The following is a 23,254-nucleotide window of genomic DNA, read 5'->3' as shown; positions in this document are numbered from 1 at the left end:
GCTCATAATGTATGACTTATGTTGTACAATTTCAAAACTTCTTACCAGATGTAAATTTCTTCTCTACCTCTTTTGCAGCGATGTGTTTACAACGCTTGATGGATATCACTCTAGTTTTGCATAACTGCTGTTCCTAGACCTCTGGATTACACCACAGTATACATTTGTTAATCAGCTTCATGAACAAAGAGATCTACAGACACAGACTATTTCAAATTCGCTCCTGTGATGACTACACGCGTTACCGGATTCCTCCTAAGTTACGTTGATCAAAGAGCCTGAAGATGATGTAATGGAACAGTGAAACTGCTCTTATAAATAAGTCAAATGCAAAAGTAAATGAAAAGCAGAAGTAAATGAAATGCAAAACAGAAGGTAGCAGGTGTTTTTTAATTTTCATCTCATATGGAACAACCGAAATCCTTGGAACCATCTGTTAGAAGGGTGGCCATATAAGGATTGCTTGTGAGCTTCTGCCGTGGATGAAGTGATCTTTACTCAACATGGGAATCATCACCTACTGCGGCATGCATCGCAATGGAGGATAAAACAGGTATAAAGGTATTTCACGTCAACAAACATCGGTTACAGCCCTAAAAATCGAAATCTGTGTTGATGTAATGCTAACTACTAAAGAAGATGATTTACGGTTGTTAATTTCATCTTCCATGAATCGTTTTGTGCGATAAATTGTAATGACGTGGAATGAGTCATTTTACATTCACATTGCAAATTATTCGAAAACATTTCTATATGCTGAAAATTTAAAATTATTTTAATGTACAGCGGTGAGTTACTCATTTCTACCAAGCATCTTTTACACCGCACAACAGAAATTCTTCTACGGAACAGAAAAAAGTTGTCAAAAAGAAAATTCCTCCGTTTATTTCCAAATTTCAAATTTTACTTTGCTGTCTGTCAGACATTGTGTATTACTAGGTAAGAGATCCCAAATTTTTGGTAGCGCACTAGGCACCTCTTTTAGCGCTAGAGACAACTTTAACGGTGAGTAATGAATGTCATTTTTACTTCTGGTATTATAGTTACGTACAGCATTGTTCTTTTTGAACTGTAGTGGATTACTTACAACAATTGTCCTGAGTGAATGAATATGCCATGAAGCAGTAGACCCAATGCCTAACTCTTAAACAGATGTCTACAAGATATTATTCTTAAAGCATGTTTTTGAGCAATGAAGACTTTCTTTCTTAAAGATGAGTTACCCAAGAACATAATTCCATATGACATTATTGAGGGAAAATTTGCAAAATATGTCAGCTTCCTGACTTCCCTCAACCCAAAATTTGCAATGATTCTAAGTGCAAATGTGGCCGAACAAGTCTCTTTAAAACTGAGGATGAGACTTTACGCAGAAAACCAATAAGTGAAACGTTTAATAACATGGTTTACCACTTCATCTGTTTCTGTACGTATGCTTGGATTGATTATAATAGTAATGTCAACTGAAAAAGAACATATACTGCTTGTTGTATACTAGATGGAAGATTGTGCATATACGAGGAACAATAGTAGACCTGAGACTGAACCTTTGGGAACCCGATACGTCATTTTCTCCCAGTCAGAATTATGTATCTGGACTATACTGGTTCAATTACTACAGCTTTCTGCAGTCTTGTGGCTAGATATTTTATTGACCATCGGTTGGCTACTCGATGAACATCATTAGACTTCAATTTATCTAGGAGAATACTGTGATACACGCAGTGAAACACTTTTAAAAGAACGTAAAAATACCAACCGTTCCTATTATATTATTTAATGCTTTAAAATTTTTGTAAGTGCATTTATGTTATCAGTATGTGCTGTGGAAATAACGGCTGACAAATCAAAAATAATGCCTTTTATGAGAAAGTATCAGGAATAATCTCCATAAATGTCAAAGCCTTGGTGAGACGGCATTCCCACTTACGTCGCCACTATCAGCATTGGAGGGTCCACATTTGGCGCCGCTGGAGAGAGATCGAAACGAGAATACTACAACGTTTGGAGCGGTCTTCACCGCCAGCCGAGAGGCAGATATCAGCATGCCAGCTTCGTGGCCCATTGCATCATTTTTGTTCCATGAAACGTTTCTGTCAACATGTTTCTTTAGTCCCTGGTGATCATTCACTGCAAAATTTACTTACTGCTCAATTTGTCATTTTTAGTGCGAATGGTTCAAATGGATCTGAGCACAATGGGTCTTAACATCTGAGGTCACCAGTCCCCTAGAACTTAGAACCACTTAAACCTAAGGACATCACACACATCCATGGCCGAGGCAGGATTTGAACCTGCGACCGTAGCGGTCGCGCGGTTCCAGACTGAAGCGCCTAGAACCGCTCGGCCACAGCGGCCGGCGTAATTTTTTGTAAAACTGCAGATATGACCTTTTTTGGGCATGTTGAGGGGCGGTGGTGGGACCAGCGGGAATTCACTTAAATACAAAACCTTGGTAAGACTTATGGTAACGAAGCGTGAACCTTATTGGAAACGAGGACAGCTAACAATATGAAATCCATGCATGAAATTGGAAGCTGTACAAAATGGGGCTGACTATGAAGTGAAGAAGTCCTCCACAGGCTCGGTATGTAACCAGTGTCGGAGCTCGTGCACATGTATCAAGAAAAATGATCACCACTTAACATCTGCTTGATCAACGCAATAGCACCAATGACTGTCTTAAGCTGTAGACGTCAAGTGAAGTATTTGACGATAAACTTTAGGAGGTTAGGATCTGTTTTACTGTGATATCTCACTTTTGTTTTCATTTGTCAGCACTGTAGTGTGGCAGTGAATTCAGATCGTGCTACATTTTTACCACCGAGTGAGGTTGCACATTGGTTAGGATATGATCCATAGCAACGCGAAGCTCCAATTCACACAAACTATTCTGATTTATTAGTGTCCTGAATTATTTATTGGAATTTGCCGGTAACACTGGCATATTCACTTTCTTGTTCCAACCTTTTCTAGACCGACGTTGTGCTCCATCAGTGTAGACATCAAATATGTTAGCTGGAGTTAAGCTCTTGCGGTCAGTTCCTTTGCAAATACATCGTTTACTTGCATAGAGCAGTGAACAGAAGACTTGCCTGTAAGGTCAGAGTGGGAGAGGGACTTAGAATAAAACAAAATTTGGCATGTACCATAGGCCGGAAATGCACCACTGTGTATCTGCGGTCATAAAATGACTGACGATGGGAGATGAGAACCCGGAAGATACTCCGGTAAAAAACATGGCAGTAGCAATGAGAATGGCAAAAAGTAATGAGGATTCTCTAAGTTTTTCGGCATTGTCTTATATCACACCTTCTAATCTGCTGTACAAGAACTAACAAGAACTAACTCGTGACTTTTTTAGCTTTGATTGTTAATAACATTGCAACTTAAATGACAACATGTTTAGCATCTTACAGCAGTGACGTTTCCCTAGTAAAGATTATCATTTTAATAAGTTAACGACGTTGCTCGAGCTTTAGGTTACTGGGAGTCGGTTCAACAGTCACGTTTTGCACAGTATCCATCATAGAACATTCGCGTTTAACGTAACCAGCCACAGCTATAAATTTACAGTTCTTCTACGTTTTTCTGTTCCACTGAAACCATTGTCTTTAGGTAATGCAATTAGAAACTACACTCTAACCGTAACAGATTCTAGCTGGAGGAACTTGCATTAAATCCACTTACTTCTCTGCGCTCGTCGAAGATTTGCTGTCGTTTTATGGCTATCGCTCCACGGTTGAGAATTTCCGACCCATGGTTGTCTGGAAAATAATACTCTATTAGATGTCTCCTAACCAACTCTGCCTTTATTTCATGTTCTTTCCTCCACTAGCAAGGGCATGTTACTTCACTGGTTCTACGAAGAACTACAAGAGTAGATCTTTCTTTAGGTTACTTGTCTGCATGTGTTAAACTGAGATCGTTCTGTCGAACTTTTAAGGCTGGAGAGGACGAATGGTTATTACAGTCAGCAGGTACCTAAGGCTTGTTTCAACTCATATTTTTGTTGCATTTTTATTACAAAGTAGAACAGTTTTTAATGTTCTTTTCCATTACAATCGTTTAAATTATTTTCTTTCGCAATGTTTGGTTCAGATAAATACCTTCTTTTCATTTCCTGTAATACTTAAGTCGTTGTATTACATTACAACTGGTTATGATTTATGTTGTTATTCAGAGACAGGATGTCATGTTACTTCTGTATTTCTGTTGCTGTAATCTTTGACTGAATCATGGACTCGCACTCTGTATGTATTTCAACTTGATCTCTTTAACGATCACGTAACACTGTACCTATGACAGTTATAACGTATCAATTATAAAGTCGGTGCTATCGCTAAGTGTGCACGATTGTAATTGTGCCAAGTCACTGCGCGTATATCGACTGTGTTAAGACAGACTATTACAACAGTTATATATGTTCAACATTTAGTTGGGTCATAGATTTTTTAACGAAAATTTATGTTTGGCCCGTTGATGCACACTCTGTAGGTGCTATACCTTTAAATTGGCTTTTCTCATTTCCTCCGATTTCTTTGATGCTTGTTTGTATTCTCTATCCGTCTTTTTTGTACCTTACAGTTTCATCCTGTGAAGATGACTGTAATAAACGAAACCCGTAGAGAATAAAAATAGAATTGCACAGCTGATGTCACGAATTTCCTTTTTTTTCATATCTCGGGAGTGTGTCTCAGTAAGGCGTCCAGTATTCATCATCAGCTGTAGGACTCGTTGAGATGTATTCCGCGTAGGGTCTTCGGATGGACGTTCAGGGCTCACCGACATGATCCTGGGCCCGTATGCGGACACCTGACGTGTGATTTCCCAGGAGACGTGGCACGGTCCCTTCAGCTGCAGGACAGCCTGTCTACGATCCGTCGCGGTGCAGGGGCCTTGTAGGTAAACACAGCACGTCAATCACCATCTCTGTCTGTACATCTAATCTAATCTAATCTAATCATATGCTGCGGCTGCCTCATTGATTTGCAAAAGAGATATCCAGCCTAAAAATGCGATTTGCATATCTAACTTCCCGCAGCAGATTTGTTAGGAAATTTCGTACACACCATGCTCGGCATCCGGGTATGACGAATTTATGCGTAGTTATTAACAAAAATTTCTGAAGGTAATGATTTCATCTCAAGAGACGAACATTGCTTAACTTTAAAATCCTGTTCATGGCTGAATGAGTCAGACGCGAGTGTCGTACAACGCCCACTGTGCAAATCTTTACTGTTAAATCAGCTACTAGAATGTGAAAGTCACCGCAGTCTCACTAATTTGTTAAGGTAGTAAGCTGTACTACAGAAATGTAACTGCAGTAAAATAGTATAGTTTAGTGCAACGTTGTTATTAGAGCGTTCTGAAATGTAATGCATCCGACTTTGTAATGTGAATAGTTTTAAAGCTTTTAAATTAAACATACGTTATTAACATTCAATCATTAACATTCTACGTCCTGATTCCTCCAGTCTACATATTTGCAGCCCTCTGCCTTTAGGGACTCCGGATTGTAACGTGTTACAAGGTGGTGTGACGTAACAATGCTGGAGCGTGAAGGAGGGCAGCGTGCTGTAATCGAGTTTCGAATTCCGAATTCGAAGAATTCGTCTACACTTGGAGCACGCCCCCCCCCCCCCCCCCCCCCCGGGAAGACAATGCCAGACCACACGCGAACTATGCGGCATCTGCAGTAACCCTACCGCTTGGGTTCGCTGTCAGAGCGACCATCCTCCATCCTCCATAACATCCCTCCCTATTTGTTCTAAACAGATTTTCACCTGTTTCGCCGGCCGGGGTGGCCGAGAGGTTCTAGCCGTCTTCTACGGCCGCAGGTTCGAATCCTGCCTCGGGCGTGGATGTGTGTGATGCCCTTAAGTTAGTTAGGTTTAAGTAGTTTTAAGTTCTGCGGGACTGATGACTTCAAAACAAACACAGTGGCGATATTAACAAACTGGTTTCTTGTATAAAATCTTCTCGGTTTTCAAGCCATGTCAATTCGAATAAAAAGCGGTTAAAGGCGCTACAGTCTGGAACCGCGCAGCCGCTACGGTCGCAGGTTCGAATCCTGCCTTGGGCATGGATGTGTGTGATCTCCTTAGGTTAGTTAGGTTTAAGTAGTTCTAAGTTCTAGGGGACTGATGACCTTAGAAGTTAAGTCCAATAATGCTCAGAGCCAAGAGCCAATTCGAATAAAATTGTCGAGCTTTCGATTGCTAGCTCTACCATCGTCGTCAGGAGTAGAGATACTGACTGAAAGCTACCATCCTACACATGTTTCAGTTGAGCGGAATGCAGGAGGCCGGCTTGGTCATTCAGTCTACAGGAAACTGAAGCACACTGATCGATGTTTCAACGTCAGTTGTTTTCACCAACCTGGGCAGAAGAATGCGGTCCTAAACAAGTTAATACACAGACCACCTACAGTCTCGATTTCAGCACGTAGGGCACGACTTCAGGGAGAATGGCTACAGGAAAATAGACATTGCAAACGTTTTCAGATGTCACCGAAGAAGGACGCCTTGTGAATCGGCAGGAGAAGCCAAGCCGGCGGTTTTCCTGCCATACTGAGGCAGCAAGCTAGGAACCGTACTGCAGAGACATGCATTGCGACCAGTGTTCCGGCCCGCCCCCGAGATACGAGATATGTTGGGCCTTATTAAGGACGACATGGCTCCTCGTGTTCCCTGTGTGCTACTCGTGCTGCAGCAGGCCATACAATTCACACGGCTGCAGAGCGTTGTGCCGAGTACAAGATACATATGAAGCAAAGGGGATCGACAAGTCGGCCATAGCTGAGCATGGCCTCGAAAACGGACGTAAAATACAGTTTGAGAACACGAGAGCCTTGGCTCATGCGTCTACTTACTGGGACTCCGTTATAAAAAAAGGCGTCCGAGATTAGAATAAGCATAACAATTTCAACAGAGACCTCGGTTTCCACTGAGTAGGGCGTGGGGGCGGGCTTTGGATGTCGAAAGGAAGCACGGCCGGATGCTTGACGTTTGTAGGAAGGCGGGAGCGGCAGTTTCAAACATGGCGCCGGACCCTCGCGCCACCTGAATTCATTCGGTCCCGTGGAGTGCCGCAGCTGCTATGAGCTGCACATCTTACCTTCCGCACCCTCTCTGATTGGTGCCAGCGGCCGTAATCGTCGGTATGTAAACGGGACATAGTGCCAGCCCCGCCAGTCAGTAGTTTTATTCCAGACGACGATGGCGGAGCTAGCCGCCGAGACCTCGAGAATTTTACTCGAATCGGTTCGGCTTGAAAACCGAGAGGATTTTATTTAGTCATGCTGCCGAGAAAGACTCTGAGGACAAACTGGTCTCATGTTGGGAGAAATGTGTTCGCCGCTAGGCTGACTCCACCGAGAAAACTTGTGGACTTGGAAAATTAAGATTCAGAATGTTAACAACGTTCCTTTTATTTATAAAGCTTTACGAGTTTTCATACAATGAATTCGTTGGCGGTTTTAGCACAACTTCATAGTAATGATCTCTAAATGCTGCAGTTTTAAAATATCAGATCATTCTAAATCTCATAGCATCAATGCGAAATAAGAGAGTGGGGAAAACGAAAACTCTAAGATATACACTAAGATATACACTGACCACCAATAACCTTATAATCACCTTCGTAATTACTCGCATGTCCACCTTTGGCACGGACAACAGGGTGAGACATCGTGGCCTGGAAGCAATGAGGCTTTTGTAGGTCGCTGGAGAGAGTAGCCACTACGTCTGCACACACAAGTCACCTAATTCCCTTAAATTCCGGGGAGGGAGGCGAGGAGCTCTGAAATCACATCCCTGACATATTCGATCAGGTCCTAATTAGGCGAGTTGGGCTGGGGAGGGGGGGGGGGGGGGGGGAGAGGGGCGCAGCACTCTCCTGGCCTTGTTGAAAAATACCACTGGCGTCGGGCAACGTGATCTGTTTGAGGAGGTGTGCTTGGTCTGTAACTACTCCTTGGCCGTCAACGTGCCTTGTACGAGGTGCACTGTACCCATGGATGCCCAAGTGAATGTTCCCCAGAGCACAACGCAGCCGCCATCAGATTGCTGGCTCTGAGCACTATGGGACTTAACATCTGTGGTCATCAGTCCCCTAGAACTTAGAACTACTTAAACCTAACTAACCTAAGGACATCACACACATCCATGCCCGAGGCAGGATTCGAACCTGCGACCGTAGCAGTCGCACGGTTCCGGACTGAGCGCCTAAAACCGCTAGACCACCGCGGCCGGCGCCATCAGATTGCCTCCGTCCCGCAGTACAGGTGTCAAGGAGCTGCTCCCCTGGAAATCGATGGAATCGCACAGTCCCATCGGCATGATGAAGAAGGTATAGGGATTCATCGTAACATGCAATGCTCTGCCACAGCGCGAACCCCCAGTTCCGATGGCCATGAGCCCATTTCAGGCGTATTTTCCGATGTCGTCATGCGAACGCCTTACGGGTTTACATCGATAGTAGGACGGTGGTCATAATGATCTGGCAGATCAGTGTAGATCTTACGTGTCAAACAGTTAAAAAAAGGCAATTATGTCCAGCAAACTAAAGACACGTCTCAACTACTAGTAGAAGATATAAGAAATTAGATCACGCTGAAATAAACTGCTACTCATAAAAGAAGAACTAATTAATTAATTAACTTGCTCTTTGACTTGACAGGAACTGGATTTAAGCTCGTTTTTGATTCTTTTTCCAAGATGCATACATTCAAAATTTTTTTTCCTGTCTAAGGTAAAAAATCTGGCAAAAAATGTAATCGTAGACGAATTTGTTTTCTTTGTGGCTGCTGTAAGGTGAGAACACCTTGGGTACAGGACGAGTTAGCGGTCGGAGGTATCCGCTTCTCCATTTCTCGGAGAACGCCAGGCAACGTAGGAGAAAACTACTACAACTGGTGATGAAGACTCCGTCATTCTCTTGGCCACAAAAGTACTCACCGTCACCGTAACATTTTCTGGAAAACACTTTCAAAATGAGAAACAGTGGCAGTGTGGTATCTTATGACTAACAAACTGGTAGCTTAGAGAACGTCTTTAACACACAAGCTGACGACGATATATTTGCGCGTCGTTCGGACCGTGATGGTAGGAGATTCGCCCAATATTTTTAATTCGCTAAGAAATCACTATGCACTGTCCTGCAAAACACACTAACAGTTCTTATGAAGATCCGGGTATCCAACATCGAATAAAAGTTCGTAAACGATATTTATCTTTCTCACAAATTAAATTTTTTAATCTTGATAATCGCGATTACAAGTTTACCTCTGCACTTCAAATTTCTTCTATATGCCAACTTACCTCCAGCAAAAAACCACAATGTCCAATGGCCATTACTTATATACAACAATTGCAAGGAAACATAGAGGTTCCTCTTTTTTTTTCAGCAAAGGGCGTTGTCGCCCGAGCAAAGAGCGTTATCGTATCAAATCCCGAAGCGCATCATCGCTGGTACTAGCAGCCGGAATATTACAATCATATTTCGTTACGTAGGGACATTAGAGTGGGTTGGATTCGTAGAGAATAAATCAGGTACGTGTAGAGTGAGAACGATGCTGACATTTATCATGTTGCACTAGCAGTATGGCTGAGCATCTCAGAATGGAGATTCGCCACTCTGGTGAGTGAGGAGTGTGATTTTCAAGGTATGAGTCGCTGCGGGCATAACGAGACTCACCGTAAGAGGCCTACATAAAGGGCAGCTGCGCGTTGCCCCAAACTATTTCGCCATAGAAGGTATACGCTTCCCATCAATGTTCACTAGCAGAGATATTTGTAACAGTTGTTTTGAACAACATTCGCAAATCTTGTCGTCACAGTAACAATAAGCTGCGCCGCGACGGTTGCCGAAAGAATAAACATGTATTTGCTCACAATTCAGCCTCCATGCTAGTCGAGGAAGACCTGCAAACTGTTTTCACATAAAATATGTGAGTGGAAATACCACCGTACCTCAATTTCTAGTTACAACTTATAACTATAGTATAGCTGTGTATGGTCAGTTACGTGGATCTTTACCAGTTACTTGTGGTCCTCATTTTGTGCATGCTCTAATGTGTTTTTGATAATACGAAATGAGAAATAGTGAATAAATGTTTTAATGGTCCGCCCCCGGTAGCTGAATAATCAGCGCGACAGACTGTCAATCCTACGGGCCCGGGTTCGATTACCGGCTCAGTCGGAGACTTTCTGCGCTCAGGGACTGGTTACTGTGTTGTCCTAAATGTCATCATTTCCTCCCCATCGACGCGCAAGTCTCTGAAGTGGCGTCAAATCGAAAGACTAGCACCCTGCGAACGGTCTAACCGACGGGAGTCCCTAGTCACACGACCACACACAGACAATGTCTTAATGGTCTTTTTCTCTTAATATTTTACGCCTTAAAAACCGGCACCAAATGAGGATACTCATGTGAGCAAAGAGCTAATAAGTCCACGACGGAATTTAGGCTTGACTCTTGAATTTAATTTTACTTTTTTCCGTTTGTTGCAAGTGGGGAGCAACCTCTGAAAATGATCTCTATTACTCTTTGAAATTCTTATGATAAAAATGGTTAAAGTTATTGTAAACTGTTACCGATCTTTTATCTGATAGTTTTCCATTGAAAATAACTAAAGGATACGTACACAAATGCGTTCTTCCTTTTAATTGTCGAGGATCTGTATACTCGTCGGCGTACTCTGCAGGCGATGTCTCGTTCACAGAGTCAGTTCTTCTGCTAAAACTTGAAGTATAGAGCCATTAACAAACTACGCGGAGTGCAGTAATAGTTTTCCGATGCTGCTCGGGTAAGTGAGAGCAGATTTATTCAAGCAAAGATTTTATTATTTTTTTTATCGGAAGTTCGTTTAATAAAAGGCTGACTGTTAAGTTTGCAAGTTCGTATCCCTATACCCAGTTCACATCTGTCCGCCTTATTAATGCAAAAGACAAAACGCTAAACATATGTTGATCAAAGTAATGTTCACGAAACATACCTTATAGTTCGCAGTGATTCTAACTGTTTTATACAGATTAACCACTTCGTTTTAGTTGTACTTCCTTTTACATCTGCTTTTCCTTCTGTCTAATAATTACAGCTATAGTCCGTAAATTCACCAAAATTTGAGATGGCTGAGTCAAGACCATTTTTACATTTACCTCTCCCAATTCGGAACTCGACTCCCCTCCACTGCGTCTCATTCTTCCGAATCGCACAACAGCAAGAGTAACTTAGTGTTCCACAGAATAAGTACTCGGGCTCGCAGGCAAAAGCAATTGTAGTCCGATACACGTAGCCGTCATACTGTTTCTTCAGCGATCATATTTAATTCGGTCACTGCCCCCTACAGAAAGGTTCTTTCCTGTTTATTCCTAGTCAATGTAATGTACCACAGTGCTCCCCCAACCTGCAGCTGATGTAATAAAATTTACAGGCTTTAATTGTGGTAGGTGGTGGCAGCAGGGCGAAAAGAAGCTCTAAGAGGAAAAACGAGTACATGCGATCCAGGTATACAGTCGTCATATCTTCTGATTAGCTTGCCTCTGTATGAAACGATGTCTGTGAGAATCTGTGGACGCACGGTTACCCACCGGCTATATTTTTAGCTCCAGGCCGCTTACTCTAGGACACATTCTCTGTAATTCTGAACATATGACGGATTAAAACACGAGAAGCCAGGGATTACTTGTTACTTATACAGAAACCAGGCTGAAGTTGCTAGAGTATAAGGTCACGAAATGGAAGTAGTAGTTGACAAGAGAGTGAAACAGAGCTATAGCATCTTCTCGCAGTACAATCCGGATGAGGAAGCAAGCAGCAGTGTAGACCAAGGTGAAATTTAAAAAGCGGAGAGAACAAATGAGAAATTTAAGGATTGTTGATGCAATCACAAACCTGTCGGCGATTCGTAAAGACTGAAATGGTCAATTAAAGGGAATAGATTGTGTCTTGAAATGAATACATCCGAACAGAATTAAACGAATGGTAATGGAACGTAGTTGGATTATATTAGGAGGCACTGAGGCAGTTGAGCTAGAATATAGGACCCTAAATGTAATTGGCGAGTTCGTTTCGGTAGAAATGTTAACAGATGACAGCCGAGGTTTAGGGGATGTAAGAATGCAGAGTGGCAACAACAAGAAAAGTATTTATGTGGAAGGGAGATTTGTTAATGTCCAATTTGAATTCAAGAATGCTGAAAATTAGAAGTGCTGATCTTGTTAGTAATGAAGTGGTACTCAGTCGAATTGGGAATACCATCAAATCAAAAAAGAAAGGGAGAGGGGAGCGTAATTATAACCATGGAGGATATGACGTAGAGAGGGGCACACATTCAGACAGGTGAGTGGATGGCGGATGCACCTTCGAAGCTATTTACTGGATTACAAGAGGCAGGAAAAAACTGAGATAACGAAGTAACAGAAATTTGATGGCTAACATTATAAAACCTGCGGAAGCAACGTCTCTGATGATGATCATGCTTAATGCATAAGGAAGTTTTCAGATTGTTTCCATCATATCTACATAATTACTAAGCAAATTTTATTTCAGTGTTTGGCAGAGGGATCACATCACCGCTTGCAGACTGCTTGTCAAACGTTCCCCGTTCGAGTAGTACGTGGGAAATGTAAACACGTACATCTCCTCTTGCGAGCTCTGATTTCTCTTGTTTTATTACGATGGTCAACAAATTATTTTGGTATTGACGAGAAAAAGTTGGTGAATGAAATATCGTGACGAGATCCCGCTGCAACATAAAGAGTCACTGTCACCCCAACTCGCTTAGGGTACTCGTGACCTCCTCACCAGTTTCGTGACAACATAATGCAAGCTTACCTCTCTCGAAATTTTTCTATATCCTCCGAGAATCCTTTCTGATGGAGTTCCCATACCACACCGCGCTGCAGTACACTGGAAGACGACGAATAAACGTAGTGTAGGCGGTATGCGTAGTATAAATATTGCACCTTCTTTCTACCAATAAAGTGCAGTCTTTGTTTCGCATCCCTCTCAACGTTTTCTGTGTGGCGATTGCCATTTAAACTGTCTGTATTTGAAACCGCTAGGTATTTAATTGAATCCACAATGTTTCAATACGTGTTATTTCCCGTGTAACCGATATGTAGGGTAACTGATTGAGTACCCATGAGAAGGACCCCGCATTTTGGTACAGTTTATGGCCGATTGTCACTTTTCGCATCCCGCAGATATCTTGCCTCATCCATTTTGCACTTAATTTCGATCCTCTGATTTTATTAGATAGTAAACGATTGCATCTAAAATTTCCTTGTGGAATCCTAGATAAAACTTCGGTTTCACTAGAAAACTTCCCAAAAGTTATTACGAGCTGTGAAATTTCGGACAGAAAACTACGAATCCGTGCAAAATGAAGACAATACTCCGTGGGCACGCAGTCTCATTAGAATCAGATAGTGTAGAACAGATCTATGAATATGTTATCATCCTCAGATCCTCTGCAAAAATACTCATTATTACGTGTGAGTAAAGAGCCAGTTGTGTTTCACAACAACGACATCTTCTGAATTCGTGTTGGTTTTCTGTCAAAGAATCGTTATCTTCGAGGTCTTTGATGATACTGGAACACAGTATATGTTTGAAAATTTTGCATCAAATTGATGTCAGTGATGTCAGTCTACAATTCAGCGAAAATAATTGTGCATTTTATACTGTGTAGCCTGTGTCTCTTACGTAATTTTGCTGCCTTTGGGTAATGATCTTTCGCCTAGCGACTGTTTATGTGTGGCTGCTATCAATGGAGCTATTTCAGCAGCCTACTTTGAAATGGACCTGATCAATATCCTGTCCGAACCGAAATACTAGGCTCTAAGGAAAGAAAACTACTAAATTTTTCGAACTCCCAGGACAGGTAAAACTGTGTGCCGATCTAAGAGACGAACCTGGAAGCACGCACTTTCTGGCAAATCAAGTCTCGAATCACAAACCGTCCAGTAGCTTCAGTCCTACCCCTACCTCCCTCCTACTTTTCCAGTACAGTATGAGGATTTATTGTGCCGGGATATTACTAAACTGTGCTCACTCCTGTGCCTAGACAACGATTTCTGTTCTGACTAACACACTTACCACGTTAGCAACAATATCCACATAGCTGTACCACAGGTGCTAAAAAATAATTGGTTGTGACATAACGGTTGACTTGCCACACCTAACACAAAGATTAATGTCCATTATGTTTTTGAACAGCGGAAAACGGAAAGGAAATTATTCCTTAATATCAGACACTAAGTATATCTGTTCGGTGACAGAATGGAATACTCAGGAGACACGTTTCTAATCGACAGGTTATTTTGTATAGAGTGTTATGAAGGGTAAACGAAGCTAAGAGGAATAAAAGAAGAAATGTAAAAGTGTAAGCAGAGTTTTTAAGGTAGAAGAAGTTACAAAATGATCTTCTTGAAGCAGCATCGTAACGATAGAAAATATATTGTCTTCAACAATACAGACCTGCTGGTTCTAAGAGAACTGGGCATTAAAGACTTGAATTTCTTGTTGTTTGTAGACTTACTGAGCGCAAGGGCGCCTTATTAGGGCACTGCTTTCCTGATGCTAAGCTTAGAGAACACTCTTGTATGGAGCCTAATGAAAAGTCGTGACATAACAAGGAAACCAAAACTGGGATGTGTTTTTATGGCGTGCTGAAGCAAGTTATTAAGGGCTATGTGGGCACAAAAAGACGACGGAAGAATTCTAGAAAAGAAGGAGGTTGGTGGAACATCTGCTGAGGCATTGAGGAATAATAACCTCGATATTGGAAGGAGCCACAAAATAAAAAAGTTGAGATACTGTTATTAGAGTACGTAACACATATATTTTTGCAAAGAATGGGATGGCTTCAGATCGTGGATGTAAGAGTCTTTATAATGAGAAGTTTGAAAAAGAAAATAAATTCTCCATTTTCTCATGCATTCTCATTCTTTGATTTCAGTACGTTTTTCCCTCTATGCTTCTGCAATTCCTTTACCTTTTTCCTTCTTTTTCCGTAAATTACCAGTACCACGATGTTCTGAGTCTTTTGCGTAAAATTGTTTCTTTTTTTTCTTTCAGCGCTTATATTTCGCTGCTTTCTTGCTGTTTATGGATTTTTAAGTATCGGGATATGTTTGCAAATGGTTCACATGGCTCTGAGCACTATGGGAGTTAACATCTGAGGTCATCAGTCCCCTAGAACTTAGAACTACTTAAACCTAACTAACCTACGGACATCACACACATACATGCCCGAGGCAGGATTCGAACCAGCGACCGTAACAGTCCCACGGTTCCAGACTGTAGCGCCTAGAACCGCTCGACCACACCGGCCGGCGATATGTTTACAAATTTGTTAGTGTCTTTCATGAAACGGGACGGTTTATACTTAAATAGAGTACTGAACCTTGTGATATAACTGACTGTAAGTGCAAATACCAGCATCGTTTGTCTACATAGAGGAGCAATGATTTCACAACCTCAGTTGGCTGTAAGCCCCGCCGCCCTTAATCAATGACGTCTTCACCATCATACGATAAGCCACGTAACCTTCCTTCTCGCCACTTTTCCATTGGCCCGTTCACCACTCAGTTTCAGTGTAGCACGAAAACTGGGAAATCAGCTACTTAAAATGCGTAAATACGACTTGAAGTTCAAACCAATGCAATATTTTTGGAAATTTAGGTAAACTGGCTCTGAACTGGTCAAACTTTTAAAGAATTTGAATGATATGTGCCTCCGAATTGCTTGTACTCGTACTCTCTCTCTCACACACACATACACATACGTACACACGCACGCATGCACACACACACACAGATATATATATATATATATATATATATATCTGTGTGTGTGTGTGCATGCGTGTACGTATGTGTATGTGTGTCAATATATATATATATATATATATATATATATATATATATATATATATATACAGGGTTATTACAAATGATTGAAGCGATTTCGTGGTTAAAGGCGCTGCAGTCTGGAACCGCAAGGCCGCTACGGTCGCAGGTTCGAATCCTGCCTCGGGCATGGATGTTTGTGATGTCCTTAGGTTAGTTAGGTTTAACTAGTTCTAAGTTCTAGGGGACTAATGACCTCAGCAGTTGAGTCCCATAGTGCTCAGAGCCAATTGAACCATTTTTGAAGCGATTTCACAGCTCTACAATAACTTTATTATTTGAGATATTTTCACTATGCTTTGCACACACATACAAAAACTCAAAAAGTTTTTTTAGGCTTTCACAAATGTTCGATATGTGCCCCTTTAGTGATTCGGCAGACATCAAGCCGATAATCAAGTTCCTCCCACACTTGGCGCAGCATGTCCCCATCAATGAGTTCGAAAGCATCGTTGATGCGAGCTCGCAGTTCTGGCACGTTTCTTGGCAGAGGAGGTTTAAACACCGAATCTTTCACATAACCCCACAGAAGGAAATCGCATGGGGTTAAGTCGGGAGAGCGTGGAGGCCATGACATAAATTGCTGATCGTGATCTCCACCACGACCGATCCATCGGTTTTCCAATCCCATGTTTAAGAAATGCCGAACATCATGATGGAAGTGCGGTGGAACACCATCCTGTTGAAAGATGAAGTCGGCGCTGTCGGTCTCCAGTTGTGGCATGAGCCAGTTTTCCAGCATGTCCAGATACACGTGTCCTGTAACGTTGTTTTCGCAGAAGAAAAAGGGGTCGTAAACTTTAAACCGTGAGATTGCACAAAACACGTTAACTTTTGGTGAATTGAGAATTTGCTGCATGAATGCGTGAGGATTCTCTACCGCCCAGATTCGCACATTGTGTCTGTTCACTTCACCATTAAGGAAAAAATGTTGCTTCATCACTGAAAACAAGTTTCGCACTGAACGCATCCTCTTCCATGAGCTGTTGCAACTGCGCCGAAAATTCAAAACGTTTGACTTTGTCATCGGGTGTTAGGGCTTGTAGCAATTGTAAACGGTAAGGCTTCTGCTTTAGCCTTTTCCGTAAGATTTTCCAAACCGTCGGCTGTGGTACGTTTAGCTCCCTGCTTGCTTTATTCGTCGACTTCCGCGGGCTACGCGTGAAACTTGCCCGCACGCGTTCAACCGTTTCTTCGCTCACTGCAGGCCGACCCGTTGATTTCCCCTTAGAGAGGCATCCAGAAGCTCTAAACTGCGCATACCATCGCCGAATGGAGTTAGCAGTTGGTGAATCTTTGTTGAACTTCGTCCTGAAGTGTCGTTGCACTGTTATGACTGACTGATGTGAGTGCATTTCAAGCACGACATACGCTATCTCGGCTCCTGTCGCCATTTTGTCTCACTGCGCTCTCGGGCGCTCTGGCGGCAGAAACCTGAAGTGCGCCTTCAGCCGAACAAAACTTTCAGAGTTTTTCTACCTATCTGTAGTGTGTCGTGACCATATGTCAATGATTGGAGCTACAGCGAATTTATGAAATCGCTTCAATCATTTGTAATAGGGTGAGTCACCTAACGTTACCGCTGGATGTATTTCGTAAACCACATCAAATACTGGCGAACCGATTCCACAGGTCCAACGTGAGGAGAGGGGCTAGTGTAATTGTTTAATACAAACCATCCAAAAATGCACGGAAGTATGTTTTTTAACACAAACCTACGTTTTTTTAAAATAGAACCCGGTTAGTTTTGTTAGCACATCTGAACATATAAACAAATACGTAATCAGTGCCGTTTGTTGCAGTGTAAAATGTTAATTACATCCGGAGATATTGTAACCTAAAGTTGACGCTTCAGTACCACTCCGCTGTTCGATCGTGTGTATCGGAGAGCACTGCAACATACAGGTACATCTCGTTTCTACAGAATGATCTGCCAACATTGCTCGAAAATGTCCCACTGGAAACGCGTCGTCGTATGTGGTATCAGCATGATGGTGCACCTGCACATTGCGCAATTAACACTAGGCTGATCCTTGACAGGATGTTCGACGGGCGTTTCATAGGACGTGGAGGAAGCATAAATTGGCCAGCCCGTCTCCTGATCTTACACCTTTGGACTTCTTTCTCTGGGGTACGTTAAAGGAGAATGTGTACGCGTGATGTACATACAACCCCAGAGGATATGAAACAACGTATTGCGGCAGCCTGCGGCGACATTACACCAGTTGTACTGCGGCGTGTACGACATTCATTACGCCAGAGATTGCAATTGTGTGCAGCAAATGATGGCCACCACATTGAACATCTATTGGCCTGACATGTCGGGACACACTCTAATCCACTCCGTAATTTAAAACGGAAACCACTTGTGTACGTGTACCTCACCCCTCAAGGTGATGTACATGTGCGTCAGTGAAAAAGACCATTAAAAAGGTGTTAGCATGCGCTGTTCCAGTCTCTTCTGTACCTAAGGTCCATCAGCGTTCCCTCTGGATCCCTACGTAACTCGGTGCTCTCCGATACACACGATCGAACAGCGGAGGAGTGGTACTCAAGCGTCAACTTTAGGTTACTATGTCTCCGGATGTAATTAACACTTTACGATGCAAGAAACGGCACTGATTACGTATTTGTTTATATGTTCAGATGTGCTAACAAAAGTAACGGGGTTCCATTTCAAAAAACGTAGGTTTGTGTTAAAAAACATACTTCCGTGCATTTTTGGATGGTTTGTATTAAACAATTACACAAGCCCCTCTCCTCACGTTGGGCCAGTGGAATCGGTTCGCCAGTTTTTGATGTGGTTTACGAAATACGAGTATATCCAGCGGTAACGTTAGGTGACTCACCCTGTATATATATATATAGGGTGTTACAAAAAGGTACGGCCAAACATTGAGGAAACATTCCTCACATACAAATAAAGAAAAGATGTTATGAGGACATGTGTCCAGAAACGCTTAATTTTCATGTTAGAGCTCATTTTATTATTTCTCTTCAAATCACATTAATCGTGGAATGGAAACACATAGCAAGAGAACGTACCAGCGTGACTTCAAACACTTTGTTACAGGAAATGTTCAAAATATCCTTCGTTAGCGAGGATACATGCATCCACCCTCCGTCACATGGAATTCCTGATGCGCTGATGCAGCCCTGGAGAATGGCGTATTGTATCACAGCCGTCCACAATACGAGCACGAAGAGTCTCAACATTTGGTACCGGGGTTGCGTACATAAGAGCTTTCAAATGCCCCCATAAATGAAAGTGAAGAGGGTTGAGGTCAGGAGAGCGTGGAGGCCATGGAATTGGTCCGCCTCTACCAATCCATCGGTCACCGAATCTGTTGTTGAGAAGCGTACGAACACTTCGACTGAAACGTGCAGGAGCTCCATCGTGGATGAACCACATGTTGTGTTGTACTTGTAAAGGCACATGTTCTAGCAGCACAGGTAGAGTATCCCGTATGAAATCATGATAACGTGCTCCATTGAGCGTAGGTGGAAATACATGGGGCCCAATAATGACGTCACCAACAATGCCTGCCCAAACGTTCACTGAAAATGTGTGTTGATGACGTGATTGCACAACTGCGTGCGGATTCTCGTCAGCCCACACATGTTGATTGTGAAAATTTACTATTTGATCACGTTGGAATGAAGCCTAATCCCTAAAGAGAACATTTGCACTGAAATGAGGATTGATACATTGTTGGATGAACCCTTCGCAGAAGTGTACCTGTGGAGGCCAGTCAGTTGCTGATAGTGCCTGCACACGCTGTACATGGTACGGAAACAACTGGTTCTCCCGTAGCACTCTCCATACAGTGACGTGGTCAACGTTACCTTGTGCAGCAGCAACTTCTCTGACGCTGACATTAGGGTTATCGTCAACTGCACGAAGAATTGCCTCGTCCAATGCAGGTGTCCTCGTCGTTCTATGTCTTCCCCAGTCGCGAGTCATAGGTTGGAATGATCCGTGCTCCCTAAGACGCCGATCAATTGCTTCGAACGTCTTCCTGTCGGGACACATTCGTTCTGGAAATCTGTCTCCATACAAACGTACCACGCCACGACTATTGCCCCGAGCTAATCTATACATCAAATGGCCATCTGCCAACTCCGCATTTGTAAAAATTGCACTGACTGTAGAGCAATTAGTCGCATGTCAACACAAGCACCGAAGTCAACATTTCCTTCCTTCAATTGGGCCAACTGGCGGTGAATCGATGAAGTACAGTACATACAGACGAAACTGATATGAGCTCTAATAAGGAAATTAAGCGTTTCCGGACACATGTCCACATAACATCTTTTCTTTATTTGTGTGTGAGGAATGTTTCCTGAAAGTTTGGCCGTAACTTTTTGTAACACCGTATATTATTATTATTATTGGTGTTTTGCCCTTAAAGAGCGGATTTGGACTAAACTACATGGCCAGTTCCTTTTGCCGCCTTCCTTGCTGCCCAAACTTCCCTCATTCGCTCGCTGTGTTTCTGTTTCCGGTCCTCTGTCCGTGCTTTTTGTCGGCTTTGTGTCTTCGGCTTCATCTTGACTGCCTTTTTGGTTGCCCATATTTCTTTCATCTTCTGGCTGTGAACTTGCTTGCGTTCTTCCGTCCATTTTTTGCCTGTTCGTTTGTCACATTGTATCTCATGTAGTTTACTTTTCTTAATGATGTTTCTGAATTTTATTCTGTCGTTTATTGTGTCTGCTGTTATGTTGAGTTGGTTCAGGTCGTTTTCTGCCTCTGCCACCCATTTGTTGTTTCTAGTGGTTACCCAATCAAAGATCTGTTTGGTCAGCCTGTGTGATGGCATTCAGTATAGGTGTCCATAGAATTGTAGTCAGCGTTTTCTAATCTTTTCTGTGATTCTCTCCGTATGTTTGTACAGTTCCTCTGTAGGTTTCTTGATCCATATTCCATTGTTGTTAGTTGCGCCAAATATTTTCCTAAGTATTTTCCGTTCTACTTTTTCTAATTGTCTAATACGTGTATGCCCTAGGATTAGTGTGGTCTCTGCTGCATATAGTGCCTCGGGGAGCACCACCGTGTCGTAATGGCGTAATTTGGCTTTTTGTGAGATAGACTTCTTGTTGTAATGATTCCACACTACTTTGTATGCCTTGTCCAGTTTAGTCTTTCTTTCTTCGTTTGAGTCTCTGTTATGTCCACTCATTTGTAGTGTTTCACCGAGGTATTTGAAGTTTGCCGTTTTGTAAATCGTCCCATACTTTGTGTTCAGAGATGAGAGTTTCTTTGTGCTCATAAACTGTGTCTTTTCGTAAGAGATCTGTAGTCCAGTTTTGGAAGCGATTTCGTGCAGTTTTTCAACGGAGTCTTTTGTTTCCTTTATACCTTTCGGGACAATCGCCAAATCGTCTACAAAGCCAGGCATTTAATCTGTAGGTTTTCTAAGGTTATCCCCTGTTGTGAAGTTTCCCATTCTTTTATGACCGTATCTAACACCAGATTCAAAAGGAGAGGTGAGAGGCCATCGCCTTGTCGGACACCTGTGCGAATTTCAAAGGGCTCTGTTAGTTCCCCACAGAACTTTACTTTGGAGGTCGTGTTGGTTAAAGTTTGCTCTATGATAGCCCGTGTTCTGTTGTCTACTATGTATTCTGCCAAAATTTTGAAGAGAGTTTTCCGGTCGATAGAGTCTACGCCTTTTTGAAGTCAACAAAGGTAATGATCGGGTTCTGTTTGTGTTGTAAAATCATTTTCAGGTTCCGAATTTGTTCCGCACAAGACCGCCCTTTACGGAAGCCTGCTTGGTATTCCCGAATCAAGTGGTCGGTCTGGCATTCTAGTCTGTTCAGTAAAGCTTTAGAGAGGATCTTGTATGTGACCGGTAGTAGCGATATTCCTCTATAGTTGTTCGGGTCAGTCTTGTCACCTTTTTTGTGTAGTGGATGTATCAGGGCAGTTTTCCAGTCGTCAGGAATTTTCATTGTCTTCCAGATGCCTTCCAAGATCCTGTGGATGTCTTTGGTGAGTTCTGGGTCTTGTCCGGCCTTCTGAAGCACAAGTTGGGTGGTTGATATCCAGTCATATTTTCTCTGAACGTTCTGTAGAAGTTTCTTGTATTGTTCTTCATGAAGTCCGACTCGATCTCTGTCAGTCGCCGTTTGTCGTACTGTCGTTTTTCACTGCGAATGATTTTGCTTGATTGCTTTTGTTTTTTCAAGAAGTTCATCCAATTCTCTTGGGATTGATGGCTACTAAATTTTTTCCATGCACTGATTCGTTGGTCAATAGGTTGGTCACATGTGTGGTTCCACCAACGGTGTTTCCGTGTGCGTGGTGCTTTTGCTAGTTTCATGGCCTCTCGGATTCCTCATGAAAGTTGTGTCCAGTCTGTCGTTTCCTCCATTTTAATTTTGTGTAATATTTGTGTCTGGTTTAAAGTAACTTATTCTGGATCTGGTCTAACAATTTTGTTCTTCTGGAGCTTTTTGTTGGGCAAAAGACGAATCCTGATCTGTAGTAGGTGGTGGTCTGAGTCGAAGTAGCCTTTACGGGTGTCTATGTTCAAAATTTCTTTTTGTGAGTCTTTCTGGACTATTACGTGGTCGATTTGTAGATCTTGCTTTCCGCTGGAGAATTTGCATGTGGTAAGTTTTCGTGTTGGTTTCTTGAATTTTGTTGGCATAATGGTGAGGTCGTGGCTTTTGCAAAAGTCAATCAGATGTTTTCCGTTTTTGTTGGTGTCCTTGTGTGGAGTATGTTTTCCTGTGATATGTCTGTATATCTTTTCTTTTCCGAGTTTAGCGTTGAAGTCTCCCAGTATTTTTTTGACTCTATGTGCAGGAATTTTTCTGATAGTTTCTTCTATTGTCGTCCAGAAGTCATCAATTTCGTCCGGGTTTTTCCTGTTGTAGTCATTAGTCGGTGCATGTGCGTTGATTATTGTGTAGGATTTATTGGCTGATTTCACTGTGATGGTGCTGACTCTTTCGTTTGGTGACGAAAAGTCGATTATGCTGTCCGTGATGGACCTGTGTACTGCAAATCCTGTGCCAAAAAGCCTTAGGTTTTTTAGTTGTCTCGATGGTTTTCCTTTGTATATTCTGAAATTCTCCGTGTTGAAATGGTCTTCGTCTGTGAATCGTGTTTCTTGCAGTGCACATATTTTGATTTGAAATTTTTCGAGAGTGTCTGTCAGTTGTTTCATCTTTCCTGTCTCCATCAGTGTGTTCACGTTGAGTGTGCCGATGTAGTGTTTGCGTTTGGTCTTGAGGGAGTTTGAGAAGCTCCGATTCTTCTCATGATGTCCGTGAGCCCCCGGAATCCGATGCTCACGACGATACCAGTCTATTGACTGGGCCCC

The sequence above is a fragment of the Schistocerca americana genome, chromosome 7 (genome assembly GCF_021461395.2).
Source record: "Schistocerca americana isolate TAMUIC-IGC-003095 chromosome 7, iqSchAmer2.1, whole genome shotgun sequence".
NCBI classification, from domain to species: Eukaryota; Metazoa; Arthropoda; class Insecta; order Orthoptera; family Acrididae; genus Schistocerca; species Schistocerca americana.
Note: the sequence above shows the minus strand (reverse complement) of the source record.